The sequence below is a fragment of the Dermacentor andersoni genome, chromosome 1 (assembly GCF_023375885.2).
Source record: "Dermacentor andersoni chromosome 1, qqDerAnde1_hic_scaffold, whole genome shotgun sequence".
Taxonomy (NCBI): domain Eukaryota; kingdom Metazoa; phylum Arthropoda; class Arachnida; order Ixodida; family Ixodidae; genus Dermacentor; species Dermacentor andersoni.
Genome location: NC_092814.1, coordinates 331605579 through 331618665, shown reverse-complemented (window position 1 = coordinate 331618665; position 13087 = coordinate 331605579). Strand labels below are relative to the sequence as shown.

General features: G+C 45.8%; 1 protein-coding gene across 1 annotated transcript in view; it reads right to left on the bottom strand.

Annotated features, from left to right (window-relative positions):
• The window catches only part of LOC126516800 (uncharacterized), a 68471-nt gene extending 62596 nt beyond the window's left edge, over positions 1–5875 (bottom strand). Inside the window, exon 1 of the mRNA XM_050166905.3 lies at positions 5134–5875. The gene's annotated coding sequence lies outside the window, so the exon portion shown is untranslated. The remainder of the gene's footprint in view (positions 1–5133) is intronic.
• Positions 5876–13087: the final 7212 nt, after the last annotated feature.

Here is a 13087-nt window from a genome sequence, read left to right as displayed (position 1 = left end):
ATCAGAATGACAAATGTGGTCTTTGAGCTATGCAAATGAGTCAACGAAAGCAACCAACTGTTCTTCATTTGTTGGTAGCCCCATCACCACCACCAACAACAACAAAAAGAAGATAATGCAGGCACATGCAAGAAGAGAAAAAAGAGCACAGCGTAAAGAGGAGGCATGTTGAGAAGTAGAGATAGAGAACAAGGGAGAGAGAGAAGTGTCAAGCTAATGGAATGCCATTACATTATCAGATGTTGTGGGGCATTAAACAATTAATAAATTCTAGGGTCTTACATGCTAAAACTACAATCTTATTATGGGGCATGTTGTAGTGGGGAACTCCAGATTAATTTTGACCCCCTGGGGTGCTTTAATGTGCACCTAAATTTAAGCACACAAGTATTTTTGCATTTCGCCCTCATTGAAATGCAGTCACCATGGCCAGGATCAAACCCGCGACCTTCAGTTTAGCAATGCAATGCCATAGCCATGACGGGGCATTGCACTCCAGTGACTGCCGCAGGAACAAGACAGAAAAAAGTGAACGCTTTTGCTGCATTCCTGATCGCAGAGCCCAACACAAAGCTCTAATACTGTTCTTCAGCATGGCCAATTATTCCCCATTTACTGGTAGATTTGCTGCCATTTCACCTAGCAGACTACTGATCTGTCAACAAAATGGAATGACATACCTTTCCGATAAAGGAAGTAAAAGCACAAATTTTATGACAAAATAATACAACCAGGTAATCTATTTCAATGTAAACATAATTTTTAGCAATCACGTGATGTATGGGTTGAATTGGGCTTTGCAACTAGTGCACATATTTTTGAAGGACCAATAAATTTTTACTGCAGTCAATGACAATTTAAGAATTAAGTGACAAATACACCACTGTCCAACTTTACAACAATGTGTACAGATGTGCCAATCGATTATATTCACTCGTTTTCATGACGTCATGGCAGAAGTGAACGACAATATCAGCATGTCTCGAGACTATGTTCTGGAGTGCTTCTGATGAATTCTTGTCACAGTGTAATTATGATAACAGTTAAGGGCCACTAAAGAGCAACACTAAATAAGTTTTCATTCAATTACCAGTAAAAAATTTGATTGCCAGTGAACCAAATGAAGGCAAAATTTCCTTTTTTTTGAAGTTGATGTTGATACTACAGTGCCAGTGCATCAGTGTGACATCATAGATTTCAGAGTAGTTTATATTTAGGCTGCTTTAGCTTAGGCATTCTGGAACCTTGCTAAATTGTGTTGTTGGTTCCTTAAGAATGCTGTTTCGTCCTTCTTACCCACAATAAATTAACTAGACCCAACAGGATGGTGTCGAAACTGTCGAAATTCATGACATAGCCAGCTGGTGCAGGAACTTCAGAGTCACCCATCTCCATTCTTGCATTTTTTCAGGATTACCTAGCCTCTTCTGACAGTAAGAGCGCCCATTTTTATATTGCAGCACCATAACTGAATAATACAGCTTATTATTCCTCTTTAGTGTCCCTTTAAGGAAACAGCAAAAAAGAAAGCTGAAGAGGAACAGCAAACAGGTCACTACACTTAATGGTTACACGCAGGTATAACTCCACATTTATACCACAGTTGAACACATGACCATGATTTTCAGTGCTCATGTGTTTAACAATCTTTATCTGCAAAACAAAAAAAAAATTAGACGATAACACTAGTACTCCTATCAATCTTAACATAGCAGCTGTTTATAGAAAACAATGCAATTGAACATGCTTAACTGTCTATGTGTACCTGTACGCACTTGTGCTAACAAGGAGCTTGAAATCAAGCATGCGGACCTCAAGAGTCTTTTGAGGTCATCGGTGCGCATTCTTGAGATTCACCGCTTGGGGCACTCCCGATGTATCAAGTTAATATTTGCTTCTTCGACATTACCAGCGTCTGTCAAAGTGGGCTACATGATACATTGTGTACGACCATACGTTCCGAGGCCTGTTCAGTGCCGGAAATGTCTCAAGATAGGACATGTGAGCGCTGTTTGTAGAAGTAAAGCCGCCTGCTCACGCTGCGGCGGAGAGCATAATACCACTGATTGTGAAGCGTTTTCATTTCAATGCCCCAACTGTACTGGCTCTTACGACTTCAAAGGAATGCCCGAAGATGAAACAAGAAGTTCGTATTCTTCAAAAAATGGCAAGAGATCAATCTTCACGTAAAGAGGCTGCTCAATCTGTTCGCCAAATAGACCAACACTCGCGAAAGAAGTGTGGCAAAACTATTTCAGAAGAAGTACATGGCGGGGCACAAGCGCCACGACCACCTCTGCCTGTGCGTGCATCGAGGACGGTAACGGCGCCTAGTGCTAATTCAAGGTCGATGACAGCACGCAGCAAACATTCACCTCTACCAGCTGATACAGACACGGAATGGCCTTTGCTGCCCTCTAGGCCCACGGCCATGCCAGCGGGCCCTAGTGGTCCTCTGCGCCATGAAGCCAAGAATTATAGGGCCAATGAAACCGGTGACAGTACGGGCAAGCAAGGAGTTGGACACAATGAAAAGGAGAGCGTACAGAAAATGCTGATGCACCTGGTAGAGTCAATTCACATGATTCTCGGTGGTCTCGAGAATACGGCCGCTAAAAGTGCCCTGCAGGTGCTCGCCGTGCTGGAGCCGCTTATCGCAGCTCTTTACATGCTATAAAGCTTTTGTTTGGCGCTTGTGCTGATCACGCAGGGGATGCCCACACACCAGCTTTGTCCTAGCGCCTTTATCTTTAAGTTCACTTGAATTGGTGACTACAGACCCAATACGGAACCCGATAGTGGCTTCATGGATGAGATTTCTGAATGTTTATCATCATAATGTTGAACTTGCTTTCACCGTTGCACATCCCTCTTTCTAGGTCATCATCATCCCTCATCACACCTTTATGTCCCCGTTGCCCCTCCCCCTGTGCAGAGTAGCAGGCTAGAGCGCGTTAGCTCAGGCCGACCTCTCTGCCTTCTTTCAATTAAATGATCTCTCTCTCTATCTGTGCTAACAAGTCCAAAATAAAGTATGCTGTACAGCACAATCTAAAACCTGTGATAGTTCAGTAGTCTAAGTGGAGCTTTTTATGTCACATAAGAGAGAGAATACAGGCACACATGCAGTGTGGGCAAATTGAGCATAAACATAATAATGTATATTGAGCACTGATTTCTCTCCTATCATGCAAGCCACATGATTGGTTTGTCAATCGTTGCTCACCTGGAGGCACACATATTTGATTCCCAAGTAGATGCTTATGCCCTTCCAACATCTACTGCCTGAATTTCAGTTGGTTGAGATGTAAGCTGCTTAAGAGTAATCTGATATATACAGAATGGCTAAAAACAACTAACTTGTGTTCATCAGGTAAAATCAGCATGAGATATAGCTACTTTTGAGCCTTATTCATTGTTGCGATCATTTTATAACTGTGTTTTGAAGTGAAATGATTAAATGAAAGTTTCATAACTGGCAAAAACCATGTCACTATCCCCAACTTACAAATAAATTGGTACATGCGAACAAATAAAATGAATGACCTATAATAGAAGCGTACACCTAGGTCCTCTTCCTGTATGTATTTGGTTCCTGTGACATGAAATGACCATCATAGCCCATCTGGCTCACATATTTCCCTTGCATAATATATAGCACATTGCCTTCAATTTTATTTTTCAAAATTCACTCGGAAGCGATTACTCAAAATATTCGTTCTGGATATGAAGTCCAGTGCATATGGGACCGTATGGAAGAGGTTTACTCATATCCTTGTCAGCTGCTTTCGAGAACTTTGACAATAAATTGATTTAAACCTCTGTGTTGTCACAGACGGTGGAAAGCAACCTTGAAGTGGGTTTCGAATTATTCGAGATCGCATAAAAATCCAGAATGCAGCAGCAACATGGCAATGCACTACATTAGCTCTATCTTCATCTCTGCATTTCGGCAATGAAATACAGTTTTTAACATAGCTAACATGAGGCGATGGTTACTTCTTCCATGTACATGGAGATGCAGCTTTTGGCATCTAACTGTGGTATTTAAATAATAATAATAAAACGAAACTTTCACGTTCGTAGCATACCAGCTGACAATATAAAGTAGCTGAAAAAGTTATGTCCCATAGCTGTGTGTGGCTCTTAGGAGCATATCAAGTTTCTATTTGATATGGTTCATGTGACACATATGCCACCAGATGACCTCAGTGAGTGACTGACCTGCTGTGCAACTCCTAGGCAAACAAGTAGCTTACATGACAAATAGCAGCAGAATAAAGTAGCACGTCTGTACAGTAGCAACCAGCCACGTTCCTTTTTTTTTTTTCGCAACTAAGACAAGTCTAGGCTGCTTCAGTCTACAGTTACCACAAAAAATGAAATGAGAAGCAGCAATTGTTTTGCGAAATTATCGTCTCTAGTAAGCGCGGGCCCCCTTCTAGATTTAAAAAGCATTCTCGGTTTGTCTTGAACTTTCATCATCTCCTGCGCCAAGCTGTATTATAACAGATCTCCTTGATATAGAAACGTATGCTTTGCCCAGGAAGGATTGGCAATTTGCTTGCATGATCTTGTAGTTTCTACACTGATGAATATCCTGTATCAAGAAAAAACTTACTCCACAGCAAAATAAAGAGTAAATATTATTAATAAAGAAGGCGCACACGTTTCCAGGTTGTGAAGAGCGCGGAACTGCTTAGCGTAGTGAATACAGTGTATGAGTTTCAGTGGCCTTCACAAATCTGCACTCTGATTTTGAAAGAACATGCTGCCACAGAAACAACATGCAGATTTCTGAGTCGGCGCACGAAGCTGTAGTTGAATATTTGTCCTTCATAATAACGAAACTGTGGGTAGGACACATACACGCATCAAATGTGTCAACTGTGCCAACTGCGTAAACACGCATTCGCATACGAACGCGCTGGCACTCACGCAAAAGCGCGGCGTCAACAAAATACTTGGACGCTGCTGGTGATGCACCAAGCGACAAGGGAGTGGGAAGCTCTGCAAATACGTCAGATGCCTCGTGCAGTGATCGATAACGTCTTGCAGTATTTATTTTATGTGCAATAATATATAAGCCGCGGATTGAAAAAACCTTGCCTAAGCGATTTTTCCAGCACTCACCTGAGCAGCGCCGTTTCGCTTTGGGATGGGAGACTCGCTGCCGTCCTCAATGTCGCAGCGTCCTGGAGCCAGCAGCCCCTCCCTCGGCTTCTGCAGCGAGGCCCCATGGTAATTGAGCCACCGCAGCTGCATTCAGAATAAGGCCTTTGGAGCAGCTGGCGACAAATGCACAGACGAGAGCGGCGACCGTGGCGGCGACACTGCACGCAGCCCAAGCGCAGCTCCCGCCATGGCAATGCTACGTACGAGAGCAGCAATGGCATTCAATCTCGGAGCACATGCAATTTGTTGCGCTGTTTCTTTTACGCACACCAGAAGGCAGCAACATCTACATTCATCATTATCATCATCAGTGTTTTCAATATTTTTGAAAATTTGCATACGCGTCTTCTGTAGATATTTGTTCGTCAAAAAAAAAAAAGAAAAGATAGAAGTTGTTAAAGAACATTTCGTACGGTTTGGATAGCTGCCAACAAGCTGCCAAGGAAGCTTCGTGTTTGAAGGTTTGAAGCTCAAGTAACAAAAGATTACATCCTTGAGATATGTTTATGTTACTCTAAACCGTAGGACTGTAGTTGTACGCGTAAGCAGCGCATTAGAACCAATTGGAACCTATGTGACATAATCATATTTTGGCGGGAAAAGTTTGAAAACTTCGTTTGTCTGATCTGTACTGAAAGAACTCCTAGACCGCAACAGCTGCATTCACAATGCTCGTGAAAGTACGTAGTGCGATGGCGCTTGTGGGTGCAACAGCTGCATTCACAATGCTCGTGAAAGTACGTAGTGCGAAGGCGCTTGTGGGTGCTGACATTTCGATGAACGCTAAAGGATAGCAGATGATTAAAATTATTCCAGAGACACCCGTGAGTCTCTGTGTGTGCGAGTCCGAGAGAGTTCGAGTGGGCGCGAGTCTCAGTCTGAGTCGTGATGAATCTGCGTAGTTGTGAATTACGAGTCAAGGCGAGTAGAAGTGGGTGTGAGCCCGAGTGAGTCGAAATGTTACATTTAAAACTAAATTCTGGAGTTTTACGGGCCAGAACCGCGATCCGATCATGAGGCACATCGTAGTGAGGAACTCTGGATAAATCTCGACCTCCTGGGATTCTTTAGCGTGCACCTAATTACGCGAGCGATATTGCATTTCGCCACCATCGAAATGAAGCCGTCGTGGCCACTGGGCTACTGTGGCGGGTCACGAACGGGTGCCGGTGAGTCTGAGTATGTTGAAATATGTCTGAACTCCATGTGATTTTTGCGTTTTGAAGTCCACAAAACTACAGACGGGGCTTGTAGGTGTACCTACAAGCGGGTGTCCGTCGGAACCACTTAACCTGAGTGAGGACATGGGAACAACGGAATCGCGTGTATTAAATCTCAAAATTTAGCGATATGTAACCTGCTAGATTTTGCACCAAACTGTGCAGGCAATTCTATACGTTACAACCGTTCACCACAACTGTTAGGAAGCATTACTGAAACAACATTATCTTCACAATACTTAATAGCCTGGAACATCCCAACCCCCCAACGCAAACAAATAGACAGACACACATATGTTGCAACTGCAGCGGGTTAACGCAACCTGATCATTGTGGCGACTAACAGTCAAACCTCGATATAAAGAAGTTGGTAAAATCGGTACCTTACTTCGTTATATCGAAATTTCGTTACATGGAAATTCGACCTTCAATGCTATAAGTACAGACGCCATCGAATTTCTCTTACGCGGGACGGGTCGTAAAATTTTTCAATTTATCGGGCAATCTAAAAAAAAAAAACGAATATCAGTGCGAAAGAAAACATTTTGTTGAATTCGAGAGTCGGCGGCCAAAGATACGTTTTCCTGCCGTGTCGACGATATCTTCAAATCGGCAGTACAAAGCCAGAAGACTGCGACGCTTTCGCGTCCACTCTGCCGCGGCGACTGATAGTGTCACCCGCAGTAGGACGACGAGCGCCGGCAGGAGGGGAGCGACCGCTTCGTCTGTCTCTTGCTTCAACGCGTCTCTGACACACTAGATTATGCGACCTCTAACACTAAACGAGCGGGAAGACAGAACCCTGAAACAACGGCGATATCAGCTCACCCAATCTATTTGCACCCACTGTAGATTACCTTCCAAGTAGGACTGGCGCGTCTCGTACGCACTCAGCCGGGCTTACAGCCATGCGCAGCCACGGCCGGGATAGAGGAGACGCACGCTCTCTTCCACGTAGTGTTCCCTCATCTTGTGGTTTGTCATGCTGTTTCCTGAGCCACTTGACTCTGGCTTGACGTCGAGCCATGCATGTTTTTTGGTATAGGTGCCACCGAAATTATTTTCTTGGTCTCGGTCGACACTTCCTCAAACAGACCAACACTTCTCTCAAGTGTTGGGGATAGTGAGGAATTCCCACTCTCGCGAGAACTGCCCTGCACATGTGGGTTTAGCTGTTCCCTCTGCGAGATGAGAACTGATTCCTTGAGTTCGGCGTAAGTGTTGCGTAATCCAAGTGCCATCGACTTTTCGGTTGACGGGCACTTGCGTAACTCTAAAGCAGCCTTATAAGCACTCCTTATTAGGAAGTTTACTTGTTTGTCTTCGTTCTGGTCGAGTGAGTGGTACAAGCGGTACGTCACTTTGACCATGACTATGGCTTGAACGAGTCGGAGTGTGTTCAACCCCTGACTGTGATGTGGGATTCTGTGGATCATTTTCGCTATGTTCTTTGTAGTGACTCATAGCGTTTTGACTGTGTGTGATGCCTTGCAGTTGTTTTGGACCCAAAGCCCTAGTATTCGGGTTTTGGAGACTTCCGAGACTGCGTGTCTGTCCACTTTTAGACTTACTTCACCTCTGTTCTTTCAGTATTTGCAATGGAGTGGACGCGTATGACGATTTCTCCGGTGCGCAAGTAAGCCCGCTCGTCCTGGCGAAATCCGATACGACGTCTGCTGCGTCCTGTAGTGTTTCTTACTTTTTCCCTAGCGATCCATGCGTGACCCAGAGAGTGATATGTCGTCCGCGTAGAGGGTGTAACCCAACAGCGGAATGGCATCCAGTCTCCTGGCCAGGCTGCACATCGCTAGGTTGAAGAGGAGTAGCGAAATTATCGCTTCCTGCGGTGTTCCTTCGTTGGGCATTAGGAATCGGCTCGATCTCGTTTGGCCGATGCCGATCATTGCAGTTCTGTCTGTTAAGAAGGATTTCACATAGTTGAATACGCGTTTTCCGCAAAGGGAATTTTCCAATTTTTGCAGGACTGCCTCGTGCGAAACATTGTCAAAGGCACCCTTGAGTTCGAGCGCCAGTATTAGGTTCACGTTTTCCCGGGCTATCACTTCCAGGACCTCCACCTTAACCAAGAGAAAAGCATCCTGTGTCGACAGTCCTACTCTGAAGCCGATGATTGTTTTTGGGAAGGAACTGTGTTTATACATGCAGTTTTGGAGCCTGGTTTCTATCACTTTCTCGAGAGCTTGGCCTTGCAGGACGTGAGCGAGATGGGTCTCAGCGCCTCGAGAGATGGGGTTTTTCCATGTTTAGGGTTCGTGATGATTTTGGCATCCTTCCATTCCAACGGAGCGGATCCATTCTCCAAGTATACTTGGAGTTTAATATTTCCGTGATTTGGTCCAAAACTTTGCCATCGAGAACGGATCACGGCATTTGTTATTTTGTCTGCCCCTGGAGCAGAGTTCTTGGTTATCTCTCTATGGTTATCTTTGGAATGTTATTGTTGTGGTTCTTGTTGTTGCCGTGTAATGTTGTTGCTACTGCCGTTGTCTTTTATGCCGACAGCGCCCTTTAAGTTTGCTAATTAGCTCCTCGATCTGTGCTTGTGAAGTCGTCCGCTATCCGTTGGTGTCTGCGGTTATGGTGTTGTCCGGATCCAGCAAACTTCTGGGGATCGCCCACATTTGGGATATTTGTAGTAGCTTCGACGGGACAGCCGGACGCGGGACCTACGACGTGAAGCCTAACGGCCTGGCGCGAAGCGCCGCAATGAAGGGCCGGACTGCCCGAGTCGGGGGGACCCGGGGGACCAGACAAAGAATACGTTTATTCCTGTGAGGGTAAATACATCAGGGCACACTTACAGCGCTAGGCGCGGAGTGGCGCCAGCGGTCATAACCATTCGAAACCGAAATGGGATATTACATCACCTCTCCCTTGAAAGGCTTAGACGCCATTCAAGCTTTGGGCATTGACATTCAAGGGTCTTCGCGCGCATGTCAACAAGTATCAGGAGTTACAGTTGACCCAAGCGTTCAGCTTTCGTCTCTACCACACAACGCTCCACTAGAGTTCGCCCATCTGTTCTCAGGACAATTGGGATTTGTAAAGGGCTTCATCCACGACGTTCGTCTTCGAGCTTCAGTGCAACCAGTCTCAGCGAAACTGCGTCCTCTACCCTTTGTTCTCCGTGAGTAAAAGTCTCCGCCGAGCTGCAACGGCTGGAATCAGCTGATATCATCGAACGAGTCTCAGGGTCCGAGTGGATTTCTGCGCTCGTCGTGGTTCGGAAGAAAAACAATTCCATTCGACTTTGCGTCGATCTTGGAAAGCCTAACAAGGCTGTCATCATCGATGCCTTTCCACTACCGAGGGCTAACGAACAGTAGCGTCGACTCGCTGATGATACTGTCAGTAAGTTGGATTTGCAGTCCGCTTATCATAAGGTTTTATTGTCCGAGAAAAGCCGTGAGCTTACTACATTCATCACTCACGGCGGTCTCTTTCACTTTAAGCGTGTGTGTTTCGGATTGGCATCTGCGCCTTCCGCTTTTCAGCAAATAATGTCTTCTGTTTTGAAAGATTGTGCAGGCACCTTGTGCTACCTTGATGTTCTTGTGTGGAGTCACACTCAACGTGTCCACGATGGAAACTTGCAAATTGTATTGCCCAGAATACATAAGTAATGCAGCCATGCAGCTTAACCATAAGTGCATATTCAGTGTCCCAGAATTAACTTTCCTAGGACATAAAATTTCTGCAAACGGCATTTCGCCGATGGATAGCAAAATCCAGGCAGTCGTGGAGGCATCACAGCCTAAGTACAAACAGGCTCTACATTCATTTCTGGGCTTCACGGGATATTACGCTAAATTCATCCCGCAGTATTCCGACTTAGTGGAACCGCTAAGGAAACTCCTAAGGCAAGCACAAGCCTTTGTCTGGGATCGGGATACTGAACACAGCTTTCAGGCGATTAAAGACGTACTTGCATCCCGCCCGGTGGTACACATGTTTCAACCGAATCTTCTTCGTAACGGTTGATGCTTCTGACGTTGGTCTCGGAGCCATCCTCCAGCAAAAATGTGGAAATGAGCTCTTTACAGTAGCCTTTGCATCTCGTACGTTATCTCCCGCAGAACGACGGTACTCCGCGGGCGAACGGGAAGCATTGGCATGTCTATTTGCATGTGAACATTGGCATATTTACTTGTGGGGTAGACAGTTCACACTACAAACTGGTCACCAAGCTCTGATACATTACTGTCTTCAAATGTTTCTGGACAGCGTCCATTAAGGATTTCAAGGTGGAGTGCAAGATTACTATATTACAATTTCACCATTGAGTACTGTAAAGGTGACCAAAATGTCATTGCAGACGCATTATCGCGCCTACCTGTTCCTCCCGAATCTGAACCAGCATTAGATGAGGAAGTGGTGCCTTTGGTTTCGGTATGCATTACAAAGGAAGACTTCCAAGCCACTACACAGGCAGGTCCTGTTTGCCAAGATTAAAAGAAAGACATGGTCAAAGGATGGAGGAATCCTGCGGATCTTCCACTAGTATTACAGGCATATATCCTGCCGTACCATCCGAATTGTCCCACGTGGATAATCTGCTTCTCCGAGGTGAACGTATCGTTCCTCCTGCTTCCTTGCGTCAGAAGCTCCTGTTTATTGCTCATGAGGGTCATCTAGACATCACCAAAACAAAGCTCCGACTGAGCGGACTACTGGTGGCCTCACATGGACAGTCAAGTTGAGGAAGTTGTGGGAAACTGCTTTGTGTGTCAACAAGCAGATAAATCTGCCAAACCGGTTGCTCCATTACAACCTGTCGAATGGACGTTGAGACCATTGGAAAAATTAACCATAGACATAATAGCCCCTCTTGATCGTGCTCCACAGTATGCACGTTTTGCTTTAGCAATTGTTGACTATCATTACAAGTGGCCTGAAGTTGCGTTTATGCCTTCTGCCACATCCCAAGCCATCATACGCCGTCTTATGTCCATATTCAGTAGAGAGGGATTTTCTGATGCTATAGTGTCCGTGGCAATGGACCACAATTTGTTTCTGCAGATTTTCAGAACTTCCTGAAGAGAGAGGCATTAAGCATTTCTTGTCTTCTCTTTACTACCCACAGGCCAATGGCCAGGTAGAGAGATTTAACCGTGTCCTTAAAGAGTTCATACAGACTGCTGTTTTGGAACGGCGTGACCTCAGGCTGTCGGTCTTAGAATACGTGGCAATTTACAGGTTTACTTCACACATGACTACCGGTGTGTCTCCAGCTATGCTGCTCCATAGTCGTCAATCGCGAACTCGTCTGGTCGTCACAAACATGCCTCCGATTCATCCTGAATTTGCTTCTCCGAAGCTGCGCCAGGAAGTGCAGAGTAGAGTACGTCAAAAACAGGAAAACACCAAAAAGTATGTAGGTCATCGTCGCGCAACCAAATTTCCCCAGTTTCAGCGAGGAAATTTGGTTAGAGTACGTACCTCAAGGTAATCTGGTCCTAAATACTCGGTAAACAAGATAGTACACTATTCCAAGAGTGTCCTGTAGAGAGCCGCAAAACTGTACCAAGCCCTCATGAGACAGCTTTGCTACATATTCGTTGGCTTCTCTGGTCAAATGGGCTATGCGATTTCAGAGCGCTTTGTTATATCTTTGTCGCTCCCATCTTTTAACCAATTCCTGCCATTCGTCCCATAGGTTGACGTGGTGCCTGTCCACTGCCGGTGTTTCGGCTGTCCTCGTCACCTTTTCGGACGACAACTCGTGTGCTTGCCTTACAAAATCAGGGTCTGTATGTCCGTCGGGGTGCCTTCGCCTTTTAGTACCTGGTGTTTCCTGTAGTTTGTCCAGTCCGTCAGGGGGATCCTGGGGATATTGGGGGAGGGTACTGGCCGGCTGATTATGTCGTGGTCACTGCCTAGATTCTCGCGTAGGTTGGACCACATGACTCTCTTGATGTTGTAGGTTAGTGTCAAGTCACGTTTTGTGTCCTTGCTCACAGTATTCCCTCTTCTAGTGGGAGTCGCCGGGTGTGTGACGAGTCTCAGACCAAGTTCATCGATCGCGGACTCCATCAGTCGATCCTTGAGTGAATCCTTAGCGTAACCGTATCCTGTGTTGGGAGGGCTGAATTTGCCTTCTACGACTAGTCTGTCTCTGGTGCCCGCGAGGAATTTAGTTCGCGCAGAAAGCTGGGAATGCCTTCTCTCTTGCTTTTAGTTGGCTGCATATGTTCATTATCAGCATGTGAGTCTTTCCTGTTTTATTCGGAATCACGCTGATCAGCTTATAATTGCTCTGTCAATCGGTAGGCTATAGCTGTGCGTTAGTTGCCGTGAGAATAATTTGCTCACCAGTGTCGCGACCTATAGATTTTGGGGATCGCTCAGGGTGCAATACCCTTTCAGGTTGGCCGGTTTAGCACCCACCTCCTGCAGGCATATCACATCCAGAGCGACTGCAGAGTTTTTGTATAAATTGTTGGAGAGCTGCCACTTTCTTGCTAAAAGAGTGGCAGTAATCGATGCCAGGATGTTCTCGCTTGAGTGCCCTGATAACGGCTCTGGCTTTTGGCTCAAGTTCACTTGTAGGTGCCGAGAGCAGGATGTACTCGTCGTGGTTGCTAAGTGGCTATGGTGTTGGGCTGCTGAGCACAAGGCCGCGGGACCGAATCCCGGCCACGGCGGCCACATTTCGATGGGGGCAAAATGCA